The sequence below is a fragment of the Microcaecilia unicolor genome, unplaced genomic scaffold, assembly GCF_901765095.1.
Source record: "Microcaecilia unicolor unplaced genomic scaffold, aMicUni1.1, whole genome shotgun sequence".
NCBI classification, from domain to species: domain Eukaryota; kingdom Metazoa; phylum Chordata; class Amphibia; order Gymnophiona; family Siphonopidae; genus Microcaecilia; species Microcaecilia unicolor.
In genome coordinates, this window is record NW_021963345.1 from 2,387,054 (window position 1) to 2,410,482 (window position 23,429).

The following is a 23,429-nucleotide window of genomic DNA, read 5'->3' on the forward strand; positions in this document are numbered from 1 at the left end:
CCAATGGTTTGGATATTTTCTCGTTAGATGTTACTTGGTGTGATCTTGAGGTCAGGAATCCTCTAAACCAGTTAAGAACGTTGCTTCTCACTCCAAAGTATTCTAGGATATGTAGTAATATTCCATGGTTGACAGTAAACAAAAATCAAACTAACTGGCAGGTATATCCACTTCACTCTGGAGTTGTATTCACTTGTTCAACATGCTCTTTGCCCTTAAGTGACTTTATGTTTTTCAACAGCTACCTTTGTATTTAAGGGTAAAGGAAGAGAATGTGCTCCATAAACTTCTACAACACTATTTGTGGAAAGGACAAAGACTCAGATTGACACTGGCCCTGATATAAACCCCCAAGCCTCATAGAGGAATGGGACTTCTGAATATTGGATATCTCACAGTGGTCAGCGGAATGCGTCATATTAATGACTGGTTTAGGGGCACAGAACAATTTTCTCTCACTCACATTGAGACCACTTTGATCCCGGGGGTACATTTTAGTCACATACGCCATAGATCCTCCAACTATGGGAACTATGGCCAGAAATGCAACCCACCCACAAAAAAGGACACACCTTAGATATTATCACCTACAAATTCCCATCAGAATCCAACCTCACACTTCCAGATACAAAATGGACAGCCACGCCATGGACCGATCACTACAAAGCAAACCTCTCCTTACGTTGGAAAACAAAAAAGACACAACAAAAACAAGTGATTAAAACATATAGTAGGAGAGGTAAAATTGACCCGCAAACATTCTGGCAACAATTCTTTACAGACGAATGGACAACTCCCACAGACTCCTCCCAATTTCTCCAAGAATGGGACAACAGATGCAAAACAACACTAAATAGCATAGCACCAATACAAACCAGAACCTCACATAGAATAAATTCCATACCATGGTTCAGTGAAGAATTGAAAGAACTAAAAACACAAGTCAGAAGATTAGAACGAGCATGGATCAAGAAAAAAGACGAACATACACTCAATGACTGGAAAAAACTACAAAGGAAATACAAATACACTAACTAAAAGAACATACTACAAAACCACTATAGGACCAAATTACAAGGACACACACAAACTCTTCACACTTGTAAACAAACTCCTAAACACCACACCGGTCACCTCTAACAACACAGACACCCCATCTGCAACCAATCTTGCAAAGTACTTCAACGAAAAAATCACAAAGCTACAACTCATGATACCTACTAATAAAACTGAGTACACAAGCATCCTTGAATGCCTAGACTCAAAACTAGGGGAATGCCCAGCAGATCGATCATGGACCAAGTTTGACACGATATCTTCTGATGAATTCTCAAAATGGCTCGGAAAATACGCTAAGTCACAATGCAAATTGAACGTTTGCCCCAATAGCCTAATAAAATCAGCTCCCAAACAATTCAAAAAAGACCTTACGAGGCACATAAACTACAGGCTTCAAAATGGCCTCTTTCCCACAGAGAAAGGAAACATCCTACTTACCCCACTGCCAAAAGATGCAAAGAAAGCACAATGGACCTAACTAACTATCGCCCAGTAGCATCCATCCCGCTCATAACTAAACTCATGGAGGGCATAGTGACGAAACAACTCTCTGATTACCTAACCGAACATTCAATTCTGCACGAATCACAGTCAGGATTCCGGACAAATCACAGTACTGAAACGGTACTAGTATCGGCAATGAACGCTTTCAAACAAGCAATTGCAACTGGCAACAACATACTCCTCCTACAATTTGACATGTCCAGCGCCTTCGACATGGTCAACCATGAAATACTATTACATATACTAAAATACTTCGGAGTAGGAGGCACACTTCTCAAATGGTTCAAAGGATTCCTGACCACAAGATCATACCAAGTACAATCAACGCGCATACATCATCCCCATGGACACCTGAATGCGGAGTTCCCCAAGGATCCCCCCTATCACCAACTCTCTTCAACCTAATGATGATACCACTAGCCAAACTTCTAGCCAATCAAAACTTCAATCCCTATATATATGCAGACGATGTCATGATCTACATCCCATTCAAGCAGGATCTAAACGAAATCACCAACGAGATCAATCAAAGCCTCCAAACTATGCACTCCTGGGCTAATGCGTTCAAACTGAAACTCAACGCAGAGAAAACACAATGTCTTGTACTAACCTCACAACACAGCAAAAACACCTACTCCAAAATAACCACACCATACTGTTCTCTTCCCGTCGTGCAAAACCTAAACATTCTTGAAGTGACTATCGACCGAAACCTCACACTTGATACTCATGTGAAGAATACAATGAAGAGAATGTTCCACTCAATGTGGAAACTCAAAAGAGTAAAACCTTTCTTCCCAAGACATATCTTCCGCACCCTGGTACAGTCAATGGTAATAAGTCACCTGGACTACTGTAATGCACTATACGCCGGCTGCAAAGAACAAGCTATCAAAAAACTCCAAACAGCCCAGAATACAGCCGCCAGACTCATATTTGGAAAAAATAAATATGAAAGTGCTAAACCCCTAAGAGAGAAACTCCACTGGCTCCCACTCAAAGAAAGTGTTGAGTTCAAGATCTGCACGATAGTACACAAAATTATACACGCAGACGCCCCAATCTACATGCTAAACCTTGTGGACTTGCCTCCCAGAAACACTGTAAGATCATCCCGCAAATATCTCAATCTGCACTTTCCCAGCTGCAAAGGACTGAAATACAAACTGACACATGCCACCACCTTCTCCTACTTGAGCACGCAGCTGTGGAATGCTCTACCTACAGACCTGAAAGCTATTGACGAGTTAACTAACTTCCGCAAATCTCTGAAAACTCATCTCTTCCAAAAGACCTACAAGGAAAATACATAGCCTACAAACTACTCCATCAAATCACACAATCACCACAGCTCACCTCTAACTTACCTTCCCGTCTATCCTCCCTTACCCAATCTTTAAACAGTAATAATTGTACTTGTTATCATGAAACGACTATGCTTATTTTCTCTTACCAACATTCAAACTATAAGAATTGTACCTGTTATCACGAAATGATTATGTCATAACCACACTCTGTAAGCCACTTTGAGCCTACAATAGGTGGGAAAAGGTGGGGTACAAATGCAATAAATAAATAAATAAATAAATAAAATCCAGTGGGTTGCCTGCCTAATGTATTGAAAGTCTTTCCTATGTTGAGGACCTTAAGAGCAGTGTGGCGCTGGGTAACTAGGACATCACAATACGCCATACTTATCATTGCAAATAACCCAGCTCCTCCCAGGCAGGGGCGTAGCCACGGGTGGGCCTGGACGGGCCCAGGCCCACCCACTTTCCCTCCAGGCCCGCCCATCCAAATCCTTCATTGCTGTCGCTGCCTTTTCTCCCGCGGCTTCGGGGAACGGCCGTCCGGGAGGCAGCGATCAGCGTTACCTGTCAGTGCCTGCCCTGAAATTGGCTTCTCTTCTCCCCAGGCTTCCGACCCGCTCTTTTCTTCGCAATACCCAGGCCAAGGTATAGGCCTGCTTATCCGACATTGCTGCCTGGATGTCCAACCGCCACCTGAAACTGAACTGGCCAAGACCGAACTTATTGTCTTCCCACCCAAACCCACTTCTCCTCTCCCTCCACTCTCTATCTCAGTTGATAACACCCTCATCCTCCCCGTCTCATCTGCCCGCAACCTTGGAGTCATCTTCGACTCCTCCCTCTCCTTCTCTGCGCATATCCAGCAGATAGCCAAGACCTGTCGCTTCTTCCTCTATAACATTAGCAAAATTCGCCACTTTCCTCTCTGAGCACACCACCCGAACTCTCATCCACTCTCTCATTACCTCTCGCCTTGACTACTGCAACCTACTCCTCACTGGCCTCCCCACTTAGCCATCTATACCCCCCTTCAGTCCGTTCAGAACTCTGCTGCACGTCTTATCTTCCGTCTGGACCGATACTCATATCACCCCTCTCCTCAAGTCACTGCACTGGCTTCGATTAGGTACCGCATACCGTTCAAGCTTCTCCTACTAACCTACAAATGCACTCGATCTGCAGCCCCTCCCTACCTCTCTACCCTCATCTCCCCCTACGTTCCTACCTGTAACCTCCGCTCTCAAGACAAATCCCTCCTTTCAGTACCCTTCTCCACCACCGCCAACTCCAGGCTCCGTCCCTTCTGCCTCGCCTCACCCCATGCTTGGAATAAACTCCTTGAGCCCATTCGCCAAGCCCCCTCCCTGTCCATCTTCAATCCTTGCTCAAAGCCCACCCTCTTTAGTGTTACCATATGGCTCCAGAAAAAGGAGGACGGATTGAGCCAGCCGGGTTTTACTTCCATTCAGGGCCGGTCTTAGCAAGTGCGGGGCCCTATGCAGACCAATTTGACGGGGCCCCACCCTAGCCCCGCCCCCACCCTAACTCCGCCCACCCTAGCTCCCCCCCCACCCTAGCTCCAGAGCCGGCCACCCCTCCCTCCGAGCTCCAAGGCCCCCAGCTCCAGGGCTTGTCGATCCTGCACAGTCAATGCCAACTGAAAACCATGTCTTTTTCACAAACACTGATACACCCTAATCCACTATAGAATAAGTAGTAATATTTAAACTTTCTATTTAGACAAAAATTAAACTGAACCCCCAAGATGCCAGACTCTGCATACAACACCACAGAAACAGAAAATGTCCCCTAGTACTGTGCAAAATATAAAGACAACGGATGTAAATTTGAAAAAAAACTAACAAATACCAATCACCACTTTACAAATTAACAAATAGAAATAAAACAAATATAGAAAATAAAATAATACCATTTTATTGGACTAATACATTTAGCTTTCAGAGGACAAAACCTCCGTCCTCAGGTCAATACAGTATAGAGCTGTTACAGTATCCTATCCTGACCTGAGGAAGGGGGCTTTGTTCTCCGAAAGTTTGACAAAATGTATTAAAATTAGTCCAATACAAAGATTACCTTATTATAAACATTTATTAACACAGCTACAATACTATATCCTAAAGCAAAAAAAATAAAAATATATATTTTATTTACAGTTTGTCGTCTCTGGTTTCTGCTTTCCTCATCTTCTTTTCACTGTCTTCCTTCCATCCAGCATCTGTCTTCGCTCTCTCTCTGCCATCCAGTGTCTGCCCTCTCTGCTGTCCCCTCCATCCAATGTCTGCCCTCTCTCCCTGCCCCTTCCGTGCACATCTGCCCTCTATCTCTGCCCCTTCCATTCACTGTCTGCCCTTTCTATACCTTCCATCCACTGTCTGCCCTTTCTCTCTGCCCCTTCAATCCACCATTTGCCCTCCCTCTCCCATCCATCCGGGTCTGCCCTCCCTCTCGCTCCCCCTTCCATCCAGGATCTGCCCCTCTCTCTGCCCCTTTTTTTCAGCCCCACTATCCCACCAGTCCCCCATTTCAGCCCCAGCCCTTTTCTCCCACCAGTCCCAAGCTTCAGCCCCAGCCACTTCTCCCTATCTCCTTTTCAGCCCCCAGTACCCACAGTTTCAGCCCCTGCCCCTTTTCAGCCTCCAGTCCCAGTACTAGTCCCCTTATCCCACCTACCCTCCTTTTCAGCCCCCTTCATCCATATGCCTTGTATTAGAGCCCCGCTTTTCAGCCCAGAACCATTCTCCCACCTGATCCAAGCATGCCCCATTTCCCACCAGCCCCATGCATAGCCCCCATTTCCCATATGGCCCCTTCTCAAACCCCAGTTCCAGCCCCCTTCTCCCATCTGAGAACCCCCATCCCACACCCTTCTCCCATCTGAGTCCCCCCTCCCCCCCCCCCCCCAACTGAGAACCCCCCATCCCCCACCCTTCTCCGAGTCCCCCTTACCCCCTTCCCCCAACTGAGAACCCCCATCCCACACCCTTCTCCCATCTGAGTCCCCCTTACCCCTTCCCCCAACTGAGAACCCCCATCCCACACCCCTCTCCCATCTGAGTCCCCCTTACCCCCTCCCCCCCAACTGAGAACCCCCATCCCACACCCTTCTCCCATCTGAGTCCCCCTTACCCCTCCCCCCAACTGAGAACCCCCATCCCACACCCTTCTCCCATCTGAGTCCCCCCCAACCCGACCCGACCCACCTACCAACTCTGTTCTCCTCCTGCTGCACCCACTAACTTTAAAAAAAATTGAGAAGCGCTGAGTAGCAGGCAGCGCCTCACGTCTGCCATGCTAGTAAAAATCTCCTGCACGTCGTCGGGCCGGCCCTTCCCGCATTGTCCCGCCCTCCTCTGAGGTAATAGGCTCTTCCCGCATTAAGTCCCGCCCTCCTGAGGTAATAGGCTATTACCTCAGAGGAGGGCGGGACAATGCGGGAAGAGCTTATTACCTCGGAGAAGGGCGGGACTTAATGCGGGAAGGCCGGCCCGACGACGTGCAGGAGATTTTTACTAGCAGGGCAGACGCGAGGCGCTGCCTGCTACTCGGACGCTTCTCAATTTTTTTTACAGGACAGCGATCAATCGTTGGGGAGGGGGGGGGAGCGGCGGGCGGGGCGACCCCAGGCGCGGGGCCCTAGTAGCGCCTTAGAAATGTTAAGTAGTAGTAGTGGGTGAAGAGAGCCTGTCTAGTCCACTGTAAGCAAGGAAGCCAATTTGGTTAATCTCTGTTTCCACTCCCCCATGCAGCCGTCATTGCCATACACTCAAATCACATCAAGCAAACTTATTATCTGCTGCAAGGAGGTTTAATAGACAGGAGTGGAAGTGAGCCTGTCTAGTCCACTGTAAGCAAGGAAGCCAATTTGGTTAATCTCTGTTTCCACTCCCCCATGCAGCCGACATTGCCATACACTCAAATCACATCAAGCAAACCTATTATCTGCTGCAAGGTTTAATAGACAGGAGTGGAAGTGAGCCTGTCTAGTCCACTGTAAGCAAGGAAGCCAATTTGGTTAATCTCTGTTTCCACTCCCCCATGCAGCCGTCATTGCCATACACTCAAATCACATCAAGCAAACTTATTATCTGCTGCAAGGAGGTTTAATAGACAGGAGTGGAAGTGAGCCTGTCTAGTCCACTGTAAGCAAGGAAGCCAATTTGGTTAATCTCTGTTTCCACTCCCCCATGCAGCCGACATTGCCATACACTCAAATCACATCAAGCAAACCTATTATCTGCTGCAAGGTTTAATAGACAGGAGTGGAAGTGAGCCTGTCTAGTCCACTGTAAGCAAGGAAGCCAATTTGGTTAATCTCTGTTTCCACTCCCCCATGCAGCCGTCATTGCCATACACTCAAATCACATCAAGCAAACTTATTATCTGCTGCAAGGAGGTTTAAAAGACAGGAGTGGAAGTGAGCCTGTCTAGTCCACTGTAAGCAAGGAAGCCAATTTGGTTAATCTCTGTTTCCACTCCCCCATGCAGCCGTCATTGCCATACACTCAAATCACATCAAGCAAACCTATTATCTGCTGCAAGGAGGTTTAATAGACAGGAGTGGAAGTGAGCCTGTCTAGTCCACTGTAAGCAAGGAAGCCAATTTGGTTAATCTCTGTTTCCACTCCCCCATGCAGCCGTCATTGCCATACACTCAAATCACATCAAGCAAACCTATTATCTGCTGCAAGGTTTAATAGACAGGAGTGGAAGTGAGCCTGTCTAGTCCACTGTAAGCAAGGAAGCCAATTTGGTTAATCTCTGTTTCCACTCCCCCATGCAGCCGTCATTGCCATACACTCAAATCACATCAAGCAAACTTATTATCTGCTGCAAGGAGGTTTAATAGACAGGAGTGGAAGTGAGCCTGTCTAGTCCACTGTAAGCAAGGAAGCCAATTTGGTTAATCTCTGTTTCCACTCCCCCATGCAGCCGTCATTGCCATACACTCAAATCACATCAAGCAAACTTATTATCTGCTGCAAGGAGGTTTAAAAGACAGGAGTGGAAGTGAGCCTGTCTAGTCCACTGTAAGCAAGGAAGCCAATTTGGTTAATCTCTGTTTCCACTCCCCCATGCAGCCGTCATTGCCATACACTCAAATCACATCAAGCAAACCTATTATCTGCTGCAAGGAGGTTTAATAGACAGGAGTGGAAGTGAGCCTGTCTAGTCCACTGTAAGCAAGGAAGCCAATTTGGTTAATCTCTGTTTCCACTCCCCCATGCAGCCGTCATTGCCATACACTCAAATCACATCAAGCAAACCTATTATCTGCTGCAAGGAGGTTTAATAGACAGGAGTGGAAGTGAGCCTGTCTAGTCCACTGTAAGCAAGGAAGCCAATTTGGTTAATCTCTGTTTCCACTCCCCCATGCAGCCGTCATTGCCATACACTCAAATCACATCAAGCAAACCTATTATCTGCTGCAAGGAGGTTTAATAGACAGGAGTGGAAGTGAGCCTGTCTAGTCCACTGTAAGCAAGGAAGCCAATTTGGTTAATCTCTGTTTCCACTCCCCCATGCAGCCGTCATTGCCATACACTCAAATCACATCAAGCAAACCTATTATCTGCTGCAAGGAGGTTTAATAGACAGGAGTGGAAGTGAGCCTGTCTAGTCCACTGTAAGCAAGGAAGCCAATTTGGTTAATCTCTGTTTCCACTCCCCCATGCAGCCGTCATTGCCATACACTCAAATCACATCAAGCAAACCTATTATCTGCTGCAAGGAGGTTTAATAGACAGGAGTGGAAGTGAGCCTGTCTAGTCCACTGTAAGCAAGGAAGCCAATTTGGTTAATCTCTGTTTCCACTCCCCCATGCAGCCGTCATGCCATACACTCAAATCACATCAAGCAAACCTATTATCTGCTGCAAGGAGGTTTAATAGACAGGAGTGGAAGTGAGCCTGTCTAGTCCACTGTAAGCAAGGAAGCCAATTAGGACAATCTAAGTTTCCCCTTACCAGCACAGCCGTCATCCCCATTCACTCAAAACAAAGCAATCCACATTCTCGTTTTTTTTAAATTCTTGGTCCATCTGTAACAAGTCTAAAGCTGTTTCAGTTGGATATAGTGGCGTAGCCAGACCTGACATTTTGGGTGGGCCCAGAGCTAATATGGGTGGGCACTATGTATATAAGTATGAGTAGTGTTTCTTGGGATACTACAAAATAATGCCTTAGAATGCACTTGATGATGGATTTCTAAGTAGCTTGCCCAACAGTTGCCCTGTATCATCATAAACCACATATATACTTTAATGGAAATGAAAAAAAAACAATATTTTTAAATATAATTACATTATGCCATATCAAACTTGACCAGATATAAGTCTTCTATAATTGCCATTGCTGTAATTATATTGCAGGATTCTGTTATGTGTGTTGATACGTTTGCCTATATCCTTCAAACTTTGTTTTATAACAAATGTAAATGCCTGATTAAGCAAAACAGGTAAAATATCTTTGAAGTCTTTTTCCCTTCCTTTGGCTCTACTGTTTTCTCTCTATTCTGATGCTGACAAAATAAAATTGCCACAGTTTGGCACATATCCTTCACCTGCTCAGTCACATGCAGACCCACAGACCAACCCTCGTCAATTACAGAATAAAAGACCAAAAATTAGAAATATTTATTTTCTAAATTTCTATACCACACTATCTCTGCAATTCTAAGCGGATCACAATTCAACACACATAGCTTTAAAACATATCACAAAAACATAAAACAAAGATCTTTCCTTTCCCTTACCCCCCATTCATCCAAGTAATCCAACATCAGCTTTTCCCTTCCCTACCCCCCCATCCAATCCTATAGCCCAGAATCAGCCCGTCTCTTCTCTACTTTACCCCCCATCCAATCCCATAGCCCAGAATCAGCCCGTCTCTTCTCTACTTTACCCCATCCATCCCTGTAGCCAGAATCAGCCCGTCTCTTCTCTACTTACCCCCCATCCAATCCCATAGCCCAGAATCAGCCCGTCTCTTCTCTACTTACCCCCATCCATCCCTGTAGCCCAAAATCAGCCCGTCTCTTCTCTACTTTCCCCCCCATCCAATCCCATAGCCCAGAATCAGCCCGTCTCTTCTCTACTTTACCCCCCATCCATCCCTGTAGCCCAGTATCTATCCTTCCCTTCCCCACCATCCATCCCCTACTTAAGTATTAGCCCTATCTTACCACCCCACCCCTCCTTGTAGCTTAGTACTCCCAACCCACCCCCCATGACATTAAATATAAGACTTTTTTTTTTAATGTTCTGGGAACTGCAGATCCCACCTCCACCCAAAGAAGACCACCCACACTTTTAAACAAATTTTAACCTAGGCACTGCAGAGACCATCCACTTCCAAAAACCCACCACCAACATGAAAATAGACAACCTTTTTAAAATGAACCTGGTCACTATAAAATGTATTGCTGGTGAGTTTCTGAGTGGGGGTGGGCTCTTCACTGCTAGGGCAAAACAGGTATATTTAGTGATTAAATATACCTTTTTTTTTTTGCCCTAGGCAGTGAAGTCCACCCCCCCCCCCCCCCACCCAGAAGCCCATCACCAGAGCCATCATTATTAATGATTAAATATATCTTTTTTGCTCTAGGCAGTGAAGTACTGACCCCACCCAGAAGCCCATCACCAGCCAGCATTTTGATTACACTCTGAGTCACTCTGTACACATTAAAATTTTAAAAATAGATGTATTTTTATTTTACCTGGGCTGCTGCTTGCTGGTGCAGAGCACTATGCTGGCTCCTGTACCTGTTGTGTGGGGCCGCGGGGAGTGCTGCTCAGCTGCTGTTTGTGTTTCGTGAGGTGAAGACTAATATTAGTTCTGGCACAAGAATTATCTTGCTCTGCATTCTTCCTCACTGAGGAAGAAGCATCTGGGATAATTTAGTTTTTACCTTTAATCTTCTTCATAAGGTACCAGTTAAACTGGTCTAGAAGACCCACCTCTCTCATCAGCCACAGTCAGTGGTGTGCTGGAGTGGGCTCTCACAGGCTTGCGAGAGCCGTTTGTTAAGTTTTTAAGAATTTTGGGAGCCGGTTGTTAAAGTAGGGTCCTCCATGGCTACTTTAACAACTGACTCCCTTTGTGCTTGGACCCCCTCCTGAATTCTCTTTTACTTTGCTGACAGTGATGCTGGCCCCACTAGCCAAGTAAATAGACTGCTGCTGCTCCCTGCTCCTTGTTTCTGGCTCTGAGCATCAGGCTGGGACTTTTCATGCAAGCGCAAGAAGGTTCCATCATGCTGCTCAGAGCCAGAAACAAGCAGCAGAGAATGTTGGCAGTCCATTTATTGGCTGGTGGGGCTCGGCAAACGTATGCCTAGCATGCCCGCACACGGGAGGGGAGAGAGAGGCATGTATTCCCCCCCCCCCCCCCCCCCCCAAAAAAAAAAAAAAAAATTTCAGAGCCGGCTATGCCCGGAGAGAGAGAGAGAGCCCGTTGTTAAAAATTTACCAGAACACCCCTGGCCACAGTTCTCATTTGTGGAAGGTACCATAGCAGAATTTGGATAATAACAATAGAAAAATAAAACCATGTCCATCTGTCTAAAGCTATGGTAAAGTGGAATCTGGTGCAAGAAAATACAGAGATGACAAGCTTTTCTGCATTACTTAGGCTGAGACCTGTCTACATACCCACAAGGGAGTATAAGTTTACTCCTTTCTCTTCATATTTATGCTATGAGGGACTAGTTTACTTCCAGCTGAGTTAGAGGAGGAGAGAGGTAAAATGAGGGTCATGACAGAATAACCTGGTTCTATTGGTTTTGTCCCGTCCGTGGCCGTGACAACCCTCAGACTTACCCTGTTTCTGGGAGTCAGTGGCTGTGCTGGCTTCTGCTTGTCTCTGTGTCTGTCTCTGTCTTAGTTTCTCTCTGGCTCAGGGTGCTGATTGCCCTACTGAACCTCACCTGTGTGGGCTTTGCCTCTTCCAAGATGGCTGCCGCCTACTCCTCTTTGCCAGTATCCAAGATGGCTCCCGCTGTTCCTTCCTATGGGCTGACTGCTCTGTGTGTCAAGCCTCTGTTTGGTTGCAAGGTGATTGCTGCAGCTGTGGCTCTGGTGTTGAGGGCTTTATTAATCACATGGAGACTACAGTCCTGGCCTTTGCATCTCATCTAAAGGTCCTGGTGTATGGAGTGCTCTGTACACAGTTTCAGTGTTTGCTCTGTGTGAGTTTCTATGTTTGTTTAATCTAGCTAGCTTAGGCACCGTGTGGCTTGTAGCCTATGCATAGCTCTGCTAGTTCTCTGCGTTTGTTCCTAGTGTTAGACTAGCCGCCCTTGCTAGCCACTATCCCAAGACTGTGTTTCTTCCTAATGTTAGACTAGCCGCCCTTGCTAGCCACTATCCCAAGACTGTGTTTGTTCCTAATGTTAGACTAGCTGCCCTTGCTAGCCACTATCCCAAGACTGTGTTTGTTCCTAACGTTAGACTAGCCGCCCTTGCTAGCCATTATCCCAAGACTGTGTTTGTTCCTAATGTTAGACTAGCCGTCCTTGCTAGCCACTATCCCAAGACTGTGATTGTTCCTAGTGTAGACTAGCCAGCTTAGGCACCGTCTGGCTTGTAGCCTGTGTATAGCTTTGCTAGTGTTCTATGTTTGTTTGGACTAGCTAGCTTAGGCACCGTCTGGCTTGTAGCCTGTGTATAGCTTTGCTAGTGCTGTGTGTTTGTTTAGACTAGTTAGCTTAGGCACCGTCTGGCTTGTAGCCTGTGTATAGCTTTGCTAGTGCTGTGTGTTTGTTTAGACTAGTTAGCTTAGGCACCGTGTGGCTTGTAGCCTGTGCATAGCTCTGCTAGGTCTCTGTGTTTTGTTTCCAGAGCATGACTAGTTAGCTTAGGCACCGTCTGGCTTGTAGCCTGTGCATAGCTCTGCTAGTTCTCTGTGTTTGTTCCTAGTGTTAGACTAGCCGCCCTTGCTAGCCACTATCCCAAGACTGTGTTTGTTCCTAGTGTTAGACTAGCCGCCCTTGCTAGCCACTATCCCAAGACTGTGTTTGTTCCTAGTGTTAGACTAGCTGCCCTTGCTAGCCACTATCCCAAGACTGTGTTTGTTCCTAGTGTTAGACTAGCCGCCCTTGCTAGCCACTATCCCAAGACTGTGTTTGTTCCTAGTGTTAGACTAGCCGCCCTTGCTAGCCACTATCCCAAGACTGTGTTTGTTCCTAGTGTTAGACTAGCCGCCCTTTCTAGCCACTATCCCAAGACTGTGTTTGTTCCTAATGTTAGACTAGCTGCCCTTGCTAGCCACTATCCCAAGACTGTGTTTGTTCCTAACGTTAGACTAGCCGCCCTTGCTAGCCATTATCCCAAGACTGTGTTTGTTCCTAATGTTAGACTAGCCGCCCTTGCTAGCCACTTTCCCAAGACTGTTTGTTCCTAATGTTAGACTAGCCGTCCTTGCTAGCCACTATCCCAAGACTGTGTTTGTTCCTAGTGTTAGACTAGCCGCCCTTGCTAGCCACTATCCCAAGACTGTGATTGTTCCTAGTCTTAGACTAGCCGCCCTTGCTAGCCACTATCCCAAGACTGTGATTGTTCCTAGTCTTAGACTAGCCGCCCTTGCTAGCCACTATCCCAAGACTGTGATTGTTCCTAGTCTTAGACTAGCCGCCCTTGCTAGCCACTATCCCAAGACTGTGATTGTTCCTAGTCTTAGACTAGCCGCCCTTGCTAGCCACTATCCCAAGACTGTGTTTGTTCCTAGTGTTAGACTAGCCGCCCTTGCTAGCCACTATCCCAAGACTGTGTTTGTTCCTAGTGTTAGACTAGCCGCCCTTGCTAGCCACTATCCCAAGACTGTGTTGTTCCTAATGTTAGACTAGCTGCCCTGCTAGCCACTATCCCAAGACTGTGTTTGTTCCTAACGTTAGACTAGCCGCCCTTGCTAGCCATTATCCCAAGACTGTGTTTGTTCCTAATGTTAGACTAGCCGCCCTTGCTAGCCACTTTCCCAAGACTGTGTTTGTTCCTAATGTTAGACTAGCCGTCCTTGCTAGCCACTATCCCAAGACTGTGATTGTTCCTAGTGTAGACTAGCCAGCTTAGGCACCGTCTGGCTTGTAGCCTGTGTATAGCTTTGCTAGTGTTCTATGTTTGTTTGGACTAGCTAGCTTAGGCACCGTCTGGCTTGTAGCCTGTGTATAGCTTTGCTAGTGTTCTATGTTTGTTTAGACTAGTTAGCTTAGGCACCGTGTGGCTTGTAACCTGTGCATAGCTCTGCTAGGTCTCTGTGTTTGTTTCCAGAGCATGACTAGTTAGCTTAGGCACCGTCTGGCTTGTAGCCTGTGCATAGCTCTGCTAGTTCTCTGCGTTTGTTCCTAGTGTTAGACTAGCCGCCCTTGCTAGCCACTATCCCAAGACTGTGTTTGTTCCTAGTGTTAGACTAGCCGCCCTTGCTAGCCACTATCCCAAGACTGTGATTGTTCCTAGTCTTAGACTAGCCGCCCTTGCTAGCCACTATCCCAAGACTGTGTTTGTTCCTAGTGTTAGACTAGCCGCCCTTGCTAGCCACTATCCCAAGACTGTGATTGTTCCTAGTCTTAGACTAGCCGCCCTTGCTAGCACTATCCCAAGACTGTGTTTGTTCCTAGTGTTAGACTAGCCGCCCTTGCTAGCCACTATCCCAAGACTGTGTTTGTTCCTAGTGTTAGACTAGCCGCCCTTGCTAGCCATTATCCCAAGACTGTGTTTGTTCCTAATGTTAGACTAGCCGCCCTTGCTAGCCACTTTCCCAAGACTGTGTTTGTTCCTAATGTTAGACTAGCCGTCCTTGCTAGCCACTATCCCAAGACTGTGATTGTTCCTAGTGTAGACTAGCCAGCTTAGGCACCGTCTGGCTTGTAGCCTGTGTATAGCTTTGCTAGTGTTCTATGTTTGTTTGGACTAGCTAGCTTAGGCACCGTCTGGCTTGTAGCCTGTGTATAGCTTTGCTAGTGTTCTATGTTTGTTTATTCCATGCGTAAGGTGATGCGAGGCAGAATGGGCGGAGCCTGGAATTGGCGGTGGTGGAGAAGGGTGTTGAGAGGAGGGATTTGTCCTGTGAGCGGAGGTTACGGGCGGGAACATAAGGGGAGATGAGGCTAGAGAGGTAATGAGGTGCTGCAGACTGAGTGCATTTGTAGGTAAGAAGGAGAAGCTTGAACTGTATCCGGTATCTGATCGGAAGCCAGTGAAGTGACTTGAGGAGAGGGGTGATATGAGTATATCGGTTCAAGCGATAAGCTCGGTCTTGGCCATGTTCAGTTTCAGGTGGTGGATGGACATCCAAGCAGCAATGTCGGATAAGCAGGCCGACACCTTGGCCTGGGTCTCCATGGTGATGTCTAGTATGGAGAGATACAGCTGGGTGTCATCAGCATAAAGATGATACTGGAACCCATGGGATGAGATCAGTGAGCCCAGGGAAGAGGTGTAGATTGAGAAAAGAAGGGGTCCAAGGACAGATCCCTGGGGAACTCCGACAGAGAGTGGGATGGGGGTGGAGGAGGATCCATGAGAGTGTACTTTGAAGGTACGGTGGGAGAGATAGGATGAGAACCAGGAGAGGACAGAGCCCTGGAATCCAAATGAGGTCAGTGTGGCAAGAAGTAAGTCATGATTGACAGTGTCGAAAGCGGCGGATAGATCGAGGAGATTAAGGATGGAGTAATGGCCTCTAGATTTGGCAAGGAACAGGTCCATTACAGACTTTAGAGAGTGCTGTTTATGTCGAGTGTAGAGGGCAAAAACCAGATTGAAGTGGATCGAGGATGGCCTGAGAGAGGAAATCGAGGCAGCGGCTGTGAACGGCACGCCTCAAGTATTTTGGAGAGGAAGGGTAGGAGGGAGATGGGGCGGTAGTTGGAGGGACAGGCCGGGTCAAGTGAAGGTTTTTTGAGGAGAGGTGTGACTACGGCGTGCTTGAAGGTGTCAGGGACAGTTGCAGTGGAGAGAGAGAGGTTGAGGATATGACAGATGGAGGGGGTGACAGTATGAGAGATGGTGTTCAGTAAGTTGGTGGGGATGGGATCCGAGGAACAGGTTGTGCATTTCAAGGAGGAAAGGAGGCGGGCGGTTTCCTCCTCGGTGATAACAGGAAAGGAGGAGAAAGAGTTAGTTGGTTGGTTGAGGGAGGGGGCTGAAGAGAGAAGAGGAGGTGGCTTGGTAGTGAATTCAAGGTTGATCTTTTGCACTTTGTCGTGGAAGTAGTCAGCCAGAGATTGAGGAGAGAGAGAGGGGGGTGGGTGGGAGAGGAGGGCACTTTGAGGAGGGAGTTAAGGGTGGCGAAGAGACGACGAAGGTTGGAGCTGAGAGAATTGGTTAATTGGGTGTAGTAGTCCTGTTTGGCAAGGAATAGGGAGGACTGGAAGGAGGATAGCATGAATTTGTAATGAAGGGAATCTGAATGGGTGCGGGATTTCCTCCAGAGGCGTTCAGCAGATTGGGCGCAGGAACGAAGGTAGCGAATGCAAGGGGTTAACCAGGGCTGAGGATTAGTACGCCTTGTGGGACGGGAGATGGATGGTGCGAGGGTGTCCAGAGGAGAGAGTGGCATTATAAGTGGAGACAGCCTTGTCGACAGACTCGGAGGACATGATAGAGGGGAGGAGATCAGAAATACTAGAGGATAAGGTGGGAGGGTCAATAGCCTGGAGATTCCTAGAAGTAGTGGTTAATGTTGGGCGGGGCTGAGAGGGGGTGAAGGAGGGTGAAGGTGATCAGGTGATGGTCAGAGATAGGAAGAGCCGAGGTGTGGAAATTGGAGGGTGAGCCGGAAAAGGAGAGGACGAGGTCAATACAATGGCCATCGCGGTGAATAGGGGTGGTGGAGCACAGCTGGAGACCGAAGGAGGATGTTAGAGTGAGGAACTGAGGAGCGTGAGAGTCGGAGGGGTCGTCAACGTGTATGTTAAAGTCTCCGAGAATGAGGGACGGAGATGAGGGGTCAAGAAAAACAGAAAGCCAGGCATCGAAGTCAGTGAGGAAGGAAGAGAGAGATTTATCAGGGGGGCGGTAGATGACTGCAATTCTGAGTGGCAACGGGTAGAATAGACGGATGGAGTGAACTTCAAAGGATGAGAAGCAGTGAGATTGTGGTAGGGGGAGGGGTTGAAAACTACAGGCAGGTGAGAGTAGTAACCCGACACCTCCTCCGCGGCCGACTGGGTGGGGGGTGTGGGAGAAGAGAGAGCCTCCATGGCATAGAGCCGCGACTGAGGCCGAGTCATCGGGGGTGAGCCAGGTTTCAGTTAGGGTGAGCAGATGAAGGGAGCGGGAGATAAAGAGATCGTGGATGAGGAGAAGTTTGTTGCACACGGAGCGGGCGTTCCACAGGGCGCATGAGAAGGGGAGGGAAGAAGGGGGAAGGAGGGGAACAGGAATGAGATTGGAGATGTCTCGGAAGCGTTTGCATGGATAAGATGAGGGCATGTGTAGAGGGCCTGGATTGGGATTAATGTCTCCGGCCGATAGTAGGAGAAGGAGCAGGAGAGAGCGGAGGAGGGTGGGGGAGGTAGGGCGACGAAGGCGACGAAGACGGGATGAGCTTACTAGGAATGGGAATGGGCTAATGGCAGGAAGGAAGTGTTGAAGGTTGAGAGCTAGGAAGGAGTGGGGGGATAGAAGAGATGGTGAGGTGGTGTGGGACGGGTGTGGGTATGGCAATGCAGTAGTGAGTAGGATGGGAGGGGACATGGGTGGGCAATGAGTACCTGCGGTGGACAGCGGTGGGGGGAGGGAGAAAAGATTAGGAAGGGACAGGGCGATTTAGAGAATGTGTAAAGGGGCCATGGTCAGGGAGGCTGGTAGGTGATAGATGAGCTGGTAGGCAGGCGGGGAGGCAGTTAGGTAGTTGTGCAGGCTTGAAGGCAGGCAAGTACATCTGTCAGACACTTCTATTGTCCTTACCCCAGCCTTTTTCTTGCTTCTGTTTCTTCACCACCCTTTCTCTCCTTTCTTCTCTGCACCTTTATTCCTTCCAATTATCTCTCCTCTCTACTCACCTCTTCTCTCATCTCTCTGCAATCTCCCACTTCAGCCCCCTTATCCAATCCTCAGGTCTGCAGTTATCTCCCCTTTCTCCCAGACCCCACATCAGATCCGACTAACTTCCACTCCTGCACGAATCATTTTTAAAGTGCTTTGTTTGGTCTATCAAGTGCTGTATGGGAATTATGAATTGTTAAGTCAGTTCTTTTCACATTTACTTTAAATAATTCTGTCAGAATGCAGGAAAATTTAGTACTGAGGTACCCGGTTTTTGGAAATATAAGATTTAAACATCAGATTGATGCTATTACTGAATGGAATTCTTTACCAAAGTTAGGTAACTATGCATGGTTGTATAAGAAACTGAAGACCTTTTGTTAATCTTACTATTCTGTTCTATCCTGCTTCTGTGCAACTTCTTGTATTGTAAACTGCCTAGAATATCATGATGGGATTTGTGTGGTATATAAACTTGGCAATCTTCTCAATCTACACCTCTTCCCTGGGCTCCATGATCTCATCTCATGGTTTCCAGTATCATCTCTATGCTGATGACACCCAACTGTATCTCTCCACACCAGACATCACCGCGGAGACCCAGGCAAAGGTATCGGCCTGCTTATCCGACATTGCTGCCTGGATGTCCAACCGCCACCTGAAACTGAACATGTCCAAGACCGAGCTTATCGTCTTTCCACCAAAACCCACTTCTCCTCTTTCTCCACTTTCTATCTCAGTTGATAACACCCTCATCCTCCCGTCTCATCTGCCCGCAACCTCGGAGTCATCTTTGACTCCTCTCTCTCCTTCTCTGCGCATATCCAGCAGATAGCCAAGACCTGTCGCTTCTTCCTCTTTAACATCAGCAAAATTCGCCCTTTCCTCTCTGAACACACCACCCGAACTCTCGTCCACGCTCTCATTACCTGGACTACTGCAACTTACTCCTCACCGGCTTCACACTTAGCCATCTATCCCCCCTTCAGTCTGTTCAGAACTCTGCTGCACGTCTCATATTCTGCCAGAACCGATATACTCATATCACCCCTCTCCTCAGGTCACTTCACTGGCTTCCGATCAGATACCGCATTCAATTCAAGCTTCTCCTTCTTACCTACAAATGCACTCAGTCTGCTGCCCCTCACTATCTTTCTACCCTCATCTCCCCTTACGTTCCCGCCCGTAACCTCCGTTCACAGGATAAATCCCTCCTCTCAGTACCCTTCCCCACCACCGCCAACTCCAGGCTCCGCTCATTCTGCCTCGCCTCACCCTATGCTTGGAACAACCTTCCTGAACCCTTACGCCAAGCCCCCTCCCTGCCCGTCTTCAAGTCTTTGCTTAAAGCCCACCTCTTCAATGCTGCGTTCGGCACCTAACCCTTACCGTTCAGTGAATCCAGACTGCCCCAATTTGACTGCCCCTATCGGACCGACCGTTCACTTGTCTATTAAGTTGTAAGCTCTTTGAGCAAGGACTGTCTCTCTTTGTTAAATTGTACAGCGCTGCGTAACCCTAGTAGCGCTCTAGAAATGTTAAGTAGTAGTAGATTAGATCTGCCACCATCGGCCCTTTTCTCCCATCCTCAACCCTAGCATCAGACCCTCTACCACCCTATCAAATGCAATCATCAGGTTCCTTTTCTCTCTCCTTCCCTCTATCCAGCATTTCTCCTCTGTTGGCTCAGCATCTCCCCTCTCTGTCCCCCTCAGTCCAGCATCTCCTTTTCTTAACACTCCCTCAGCAGTGAAAAGAACAGTGTTGTGCTGCCAGGTCTCACATCTTAAGTGTATGGCAAGTTTCCTCTCAGGTCCTGCTCACAAGGCAACAGGAAGTACGCATTCATGACCGGTCTTAGCAATTGGGGTGCCGAATGCAGACCACTTCAGAGGGGCCCCTACCCCTGCTAGCACCCACCACCATAAGCTATTATCACCACCTCTACCCATATTTTGATGTGCATCCACCACATTTCAGTAGAGAGTGGCATACAGCAGCAGTGATTTTCATATCCCATCAGCTGCTGAGCCCAGAGTCTCTTCATTGCTGCATCCTACCCTTACAGAAACAGGAAGTGGCATCAAAAGGAAATGTAGATGCACATTAAGGTACGGAGAAGGAAGGTGTTCCGAGACAGGAGGACAGACGTAGCAGAGATGCAAGGCCCCAAGGAGCATGGGGCCTTGTGTGACCACCCCTGTCGCATCTGCAAGTGTGATTAGATGCCTGGGGAAATTGAGACAAGTTGTAGAAGAGTGGGACATGACGTGGAGATGGTATGAATCTGGTTTGGAAGGTTTACAGACTCGGAATAACCTTCCTTGCAGGGTTGTGGTTTGCTTGACAAGTAGTTGGCAGTGGAGGGACTGTGTGTTGCTGCCACTGAGGTGATACCAGGATCTGAATCATTTTTTTAGTAAGCTGTAAGAGGAAACATTCTCCCCTGTATAGACTCCAGAACAGGCAAAATTTTCTTGATGATAACTCACTTGTCTCATCTTCGGTCCCAAATTTATCACAGAAATCCAAAATATCAAAACTTATCTTGTCATAATTATTTTAAAATTCATACTTCATGTATCTTAAAGCTTCTTGATTATATATTTTGGACTTGAGCCAACATGACATGTTTTGCAAAGCTGCGTCAGGTCCCATCGTTGTTATTGCACAAAGCATTCCTAATTTTGGCCCCATGTTCTGTCATCGGTGAGGGTTGGTGTGTGTTCTGTGTACAAACCTCAATCTCTGTGTCTTATATTTACAGAACTAAATATGAGAGGAAATTATCACTTATAGAAGCTCTGGATTGTTGTTGTGCAATGCGTACGGGAGAATCTTCTAGTCTACCATGAGAGAAAATGTGAGTATTGAGCTCCGTAGAAAGAAAATAATTCAGGGTATCACTGGACCCCTGGCAATACCCCTCCCTTCTCTATCACAGGAGCTGCATCTGTGCCTCTCAGGCAGAGTTTAGGAGCTGAAATGGGTGGGTGGGATGGAAATGGGGTTACCAGTGAGGGGGATTAAACCTCAGGGAGCAACACCTGAATGAAGGTTCCTGACACCACAGCCCAAAGGAGGCTAAATCTGACTGAGATGGAAACCCAGGGAAACAGGAAAAGGACACCAGACCAAAAGAATGTGAATTAGTATAACTCCATTACCATATATACAACTAGGTAGTATGTACATGAAAATCTCACAGTCCTGCTTAGTTCTCTCAGATAAATGAAATTAATAAATTCCATAGTGTATCAATATCACACTGACACAAGTGTAGTGACACCAAATCCCCCTAACACAAGACGGTCACTGAAAAACGTAGAGTGTGCATTTCCGTATTACAGTGAGATTTAGTTAGTTCGTTAGTTAAAATATTTAAAAATCACAGTAACCAAATTGCCCAAAGTGGTGTACATGCTTGACATGTTTAGATGACGGAATATTCAATAAGCACTTATCAATAGAAGGCAAACTACGAGAGGGTTGATAGAAGCTAAAACAGGTTAGTGAGGGAGAATCATCAGCTCTCAAAGATTTAAAAATCAGTCACTGATGGCAAGAGGCCTAAGTACAGAAAATTGCAGTAATCCAATACTGTAAGTACCAGAGCTTGCAGAACAGTCCGAAAATTATCTTCAGAGAACCGTTTCTTCAGATTTGAAGGATAACAGAGTCCAAGGTTTCTCTGAGGTACTTTCACTCTCTAATATTAGCAATTTCAGCTCCTGCAAAGTTTACTGCACCAGGCCAAGTCCCAGATTCAAAATGAATAGACAAACATATTCAGAGTTTCCCCTAGATTCAGCCTTAATCTATTGGCATTTCACCAGGCGCTTAAGTTTTGCAAGTAGATTGTCAGAAAAGACAAAGTATCAGAAAGGAATTGCAGCACAAGAAAACAAAACTGAGTATCATCAGTATAGAGATGATAATGGACTTCCGATCATGGCAATACACAACAGATTGGCATTAAATATTAAATATTGCAGAAATGGTGGAACCATGAGAGACACCTGTTGTGATAACAGACCATCCTTAAAAGGCTCTATAGAATAGAGCAGAACCAACACACTACCCTGAATACCTAAGGAATACAACATGTTAAGCAATATTTATAAATAGTAACATACGTAGTAGATGACGGCAGAAAAAGATCTGCACGGTCCATCCAGTCTGCCCAACAAGACAAACTCATATGTGCTACTTTTTATGTATATCTTACCTTGATTTGTAACTGTCATTTTCAGGGCACAGACCGTACAAGTCTGCCCAGCACTATCCCCGCCTCCCAACCACCAGCCCCGCCTCCCACCACCGGCTCTGGCACAGACCGTACAAGTCTGCCCAGCACTATCCCCGCCTCCCAACCACCAGCCCCGCCTCCCACCACCGGCTCTGGCACAGACCGTAATAATTCTGGCCAGTACTATCCCCACCTCCTAACCACCAGCCCCGCCTCCCACCACCGGCTCTGGCACAGACCGTATAAGTCTGCCCAACACTATCCCCCGCCTCCCAACCACCAGCCCCGCCTCCCACCACCGGCTCTGGCACAGACAGTATAAGTCTGCCCAGCACTATCGCCCGCCTCCCAACCACCAGCCCCGCCTCCCACCACCGGCTCCGCCACCAATATTTATGATGTCAAAGATGAAATAGGACGATAGCTCTCAACCTGAGTAAGATCCAGAACACTCCCCTTCAATAAAGGATAAATGGAAGCCCTTTTTAGAGTCACAGGACTTATTCATGAGGCAGTCGTGGGATCTAATAGGTCATATTTCAAAAATTAATAAGGTTGGCACTCTTCAAAATGTTCTCTACTGTGACTTGAGACTCCTCTGAGGGCTTTTTACTGGGACTGTAGCCAAGTTTGTTTTAATAACTCCTGCTCTGAGCTCTGTGACTCTACATAGCTGAGGACATATCAGGAACTCCTTCCACTGCTCTGAGTTTCAGGATCTAGGTAGGAGTGTTAGTGCTCTATATGATGTTGTGAGGTGGGGGCGAGATATTCCCCCTGGTTCTGCTCATGCTTTTCCACTTCTCTCTCCTCCTCTAGTGAACCAGACCTGTACTTGATTTTGGACCAGCCTCACTGTTGAAATTCAGAAGAGTCTTTCTCCAGCCTGAGGACACCACCCCTGTACCCTCTACTCCCACAGCCCTCCAGGGACTCCCGGTGACATTACCGGAGCTCTGGTTGCTTTCTATTAGAGTAAATAAAACCTTTGCAGCATCATTCAGTGATTGTCTTATTGTTGTCTAAATACAATGAGGTTAATATTTGTAGCAAGTATCTCAGATTGACAGGGCTGAGAGAGACCCCAGAGGCTGTACACAAATATTCTCCACCTCATTCTCAATCATCTTCCACCCTTCTTCACAGAGGGGATAGCTGTAAAAATCCTCACCCTCCCTTTTATGGTGAAACCCTTTGGGCAGTGGTTAAGCCCAATATTTCTCCTCTGTCTGACTTTGGGTATGAAACTGGGTTCTACTTTTAAATTACTTGCTAATATATTACAGGGTCTGCAGCCTGGATTTTA

At 47.1% G+C, this 23,429-nt stretch overlaps 1 long non-coding RNA gene across 1 annotated transcript; it reads left to right on the forward strand.

The window, feature by feature from the left end:
- Positions 1-12,037: 12,037 nt before the first annotated feature.
- Positions 12,038-23,072, forward strand: LOC115459217. The gene is made up of 3 exons (XR_003940223.1): positions 12,038-12,077; positions 20,642-20,737; positions 22,943-23,072. It is a non-coding gene; the product is annotated as an uncharacterized LOC115459217 (long non-coding RNA).
- The last annotated feature ends 357 nt before the right edge of the window (positions 23,073-23,429 follow it).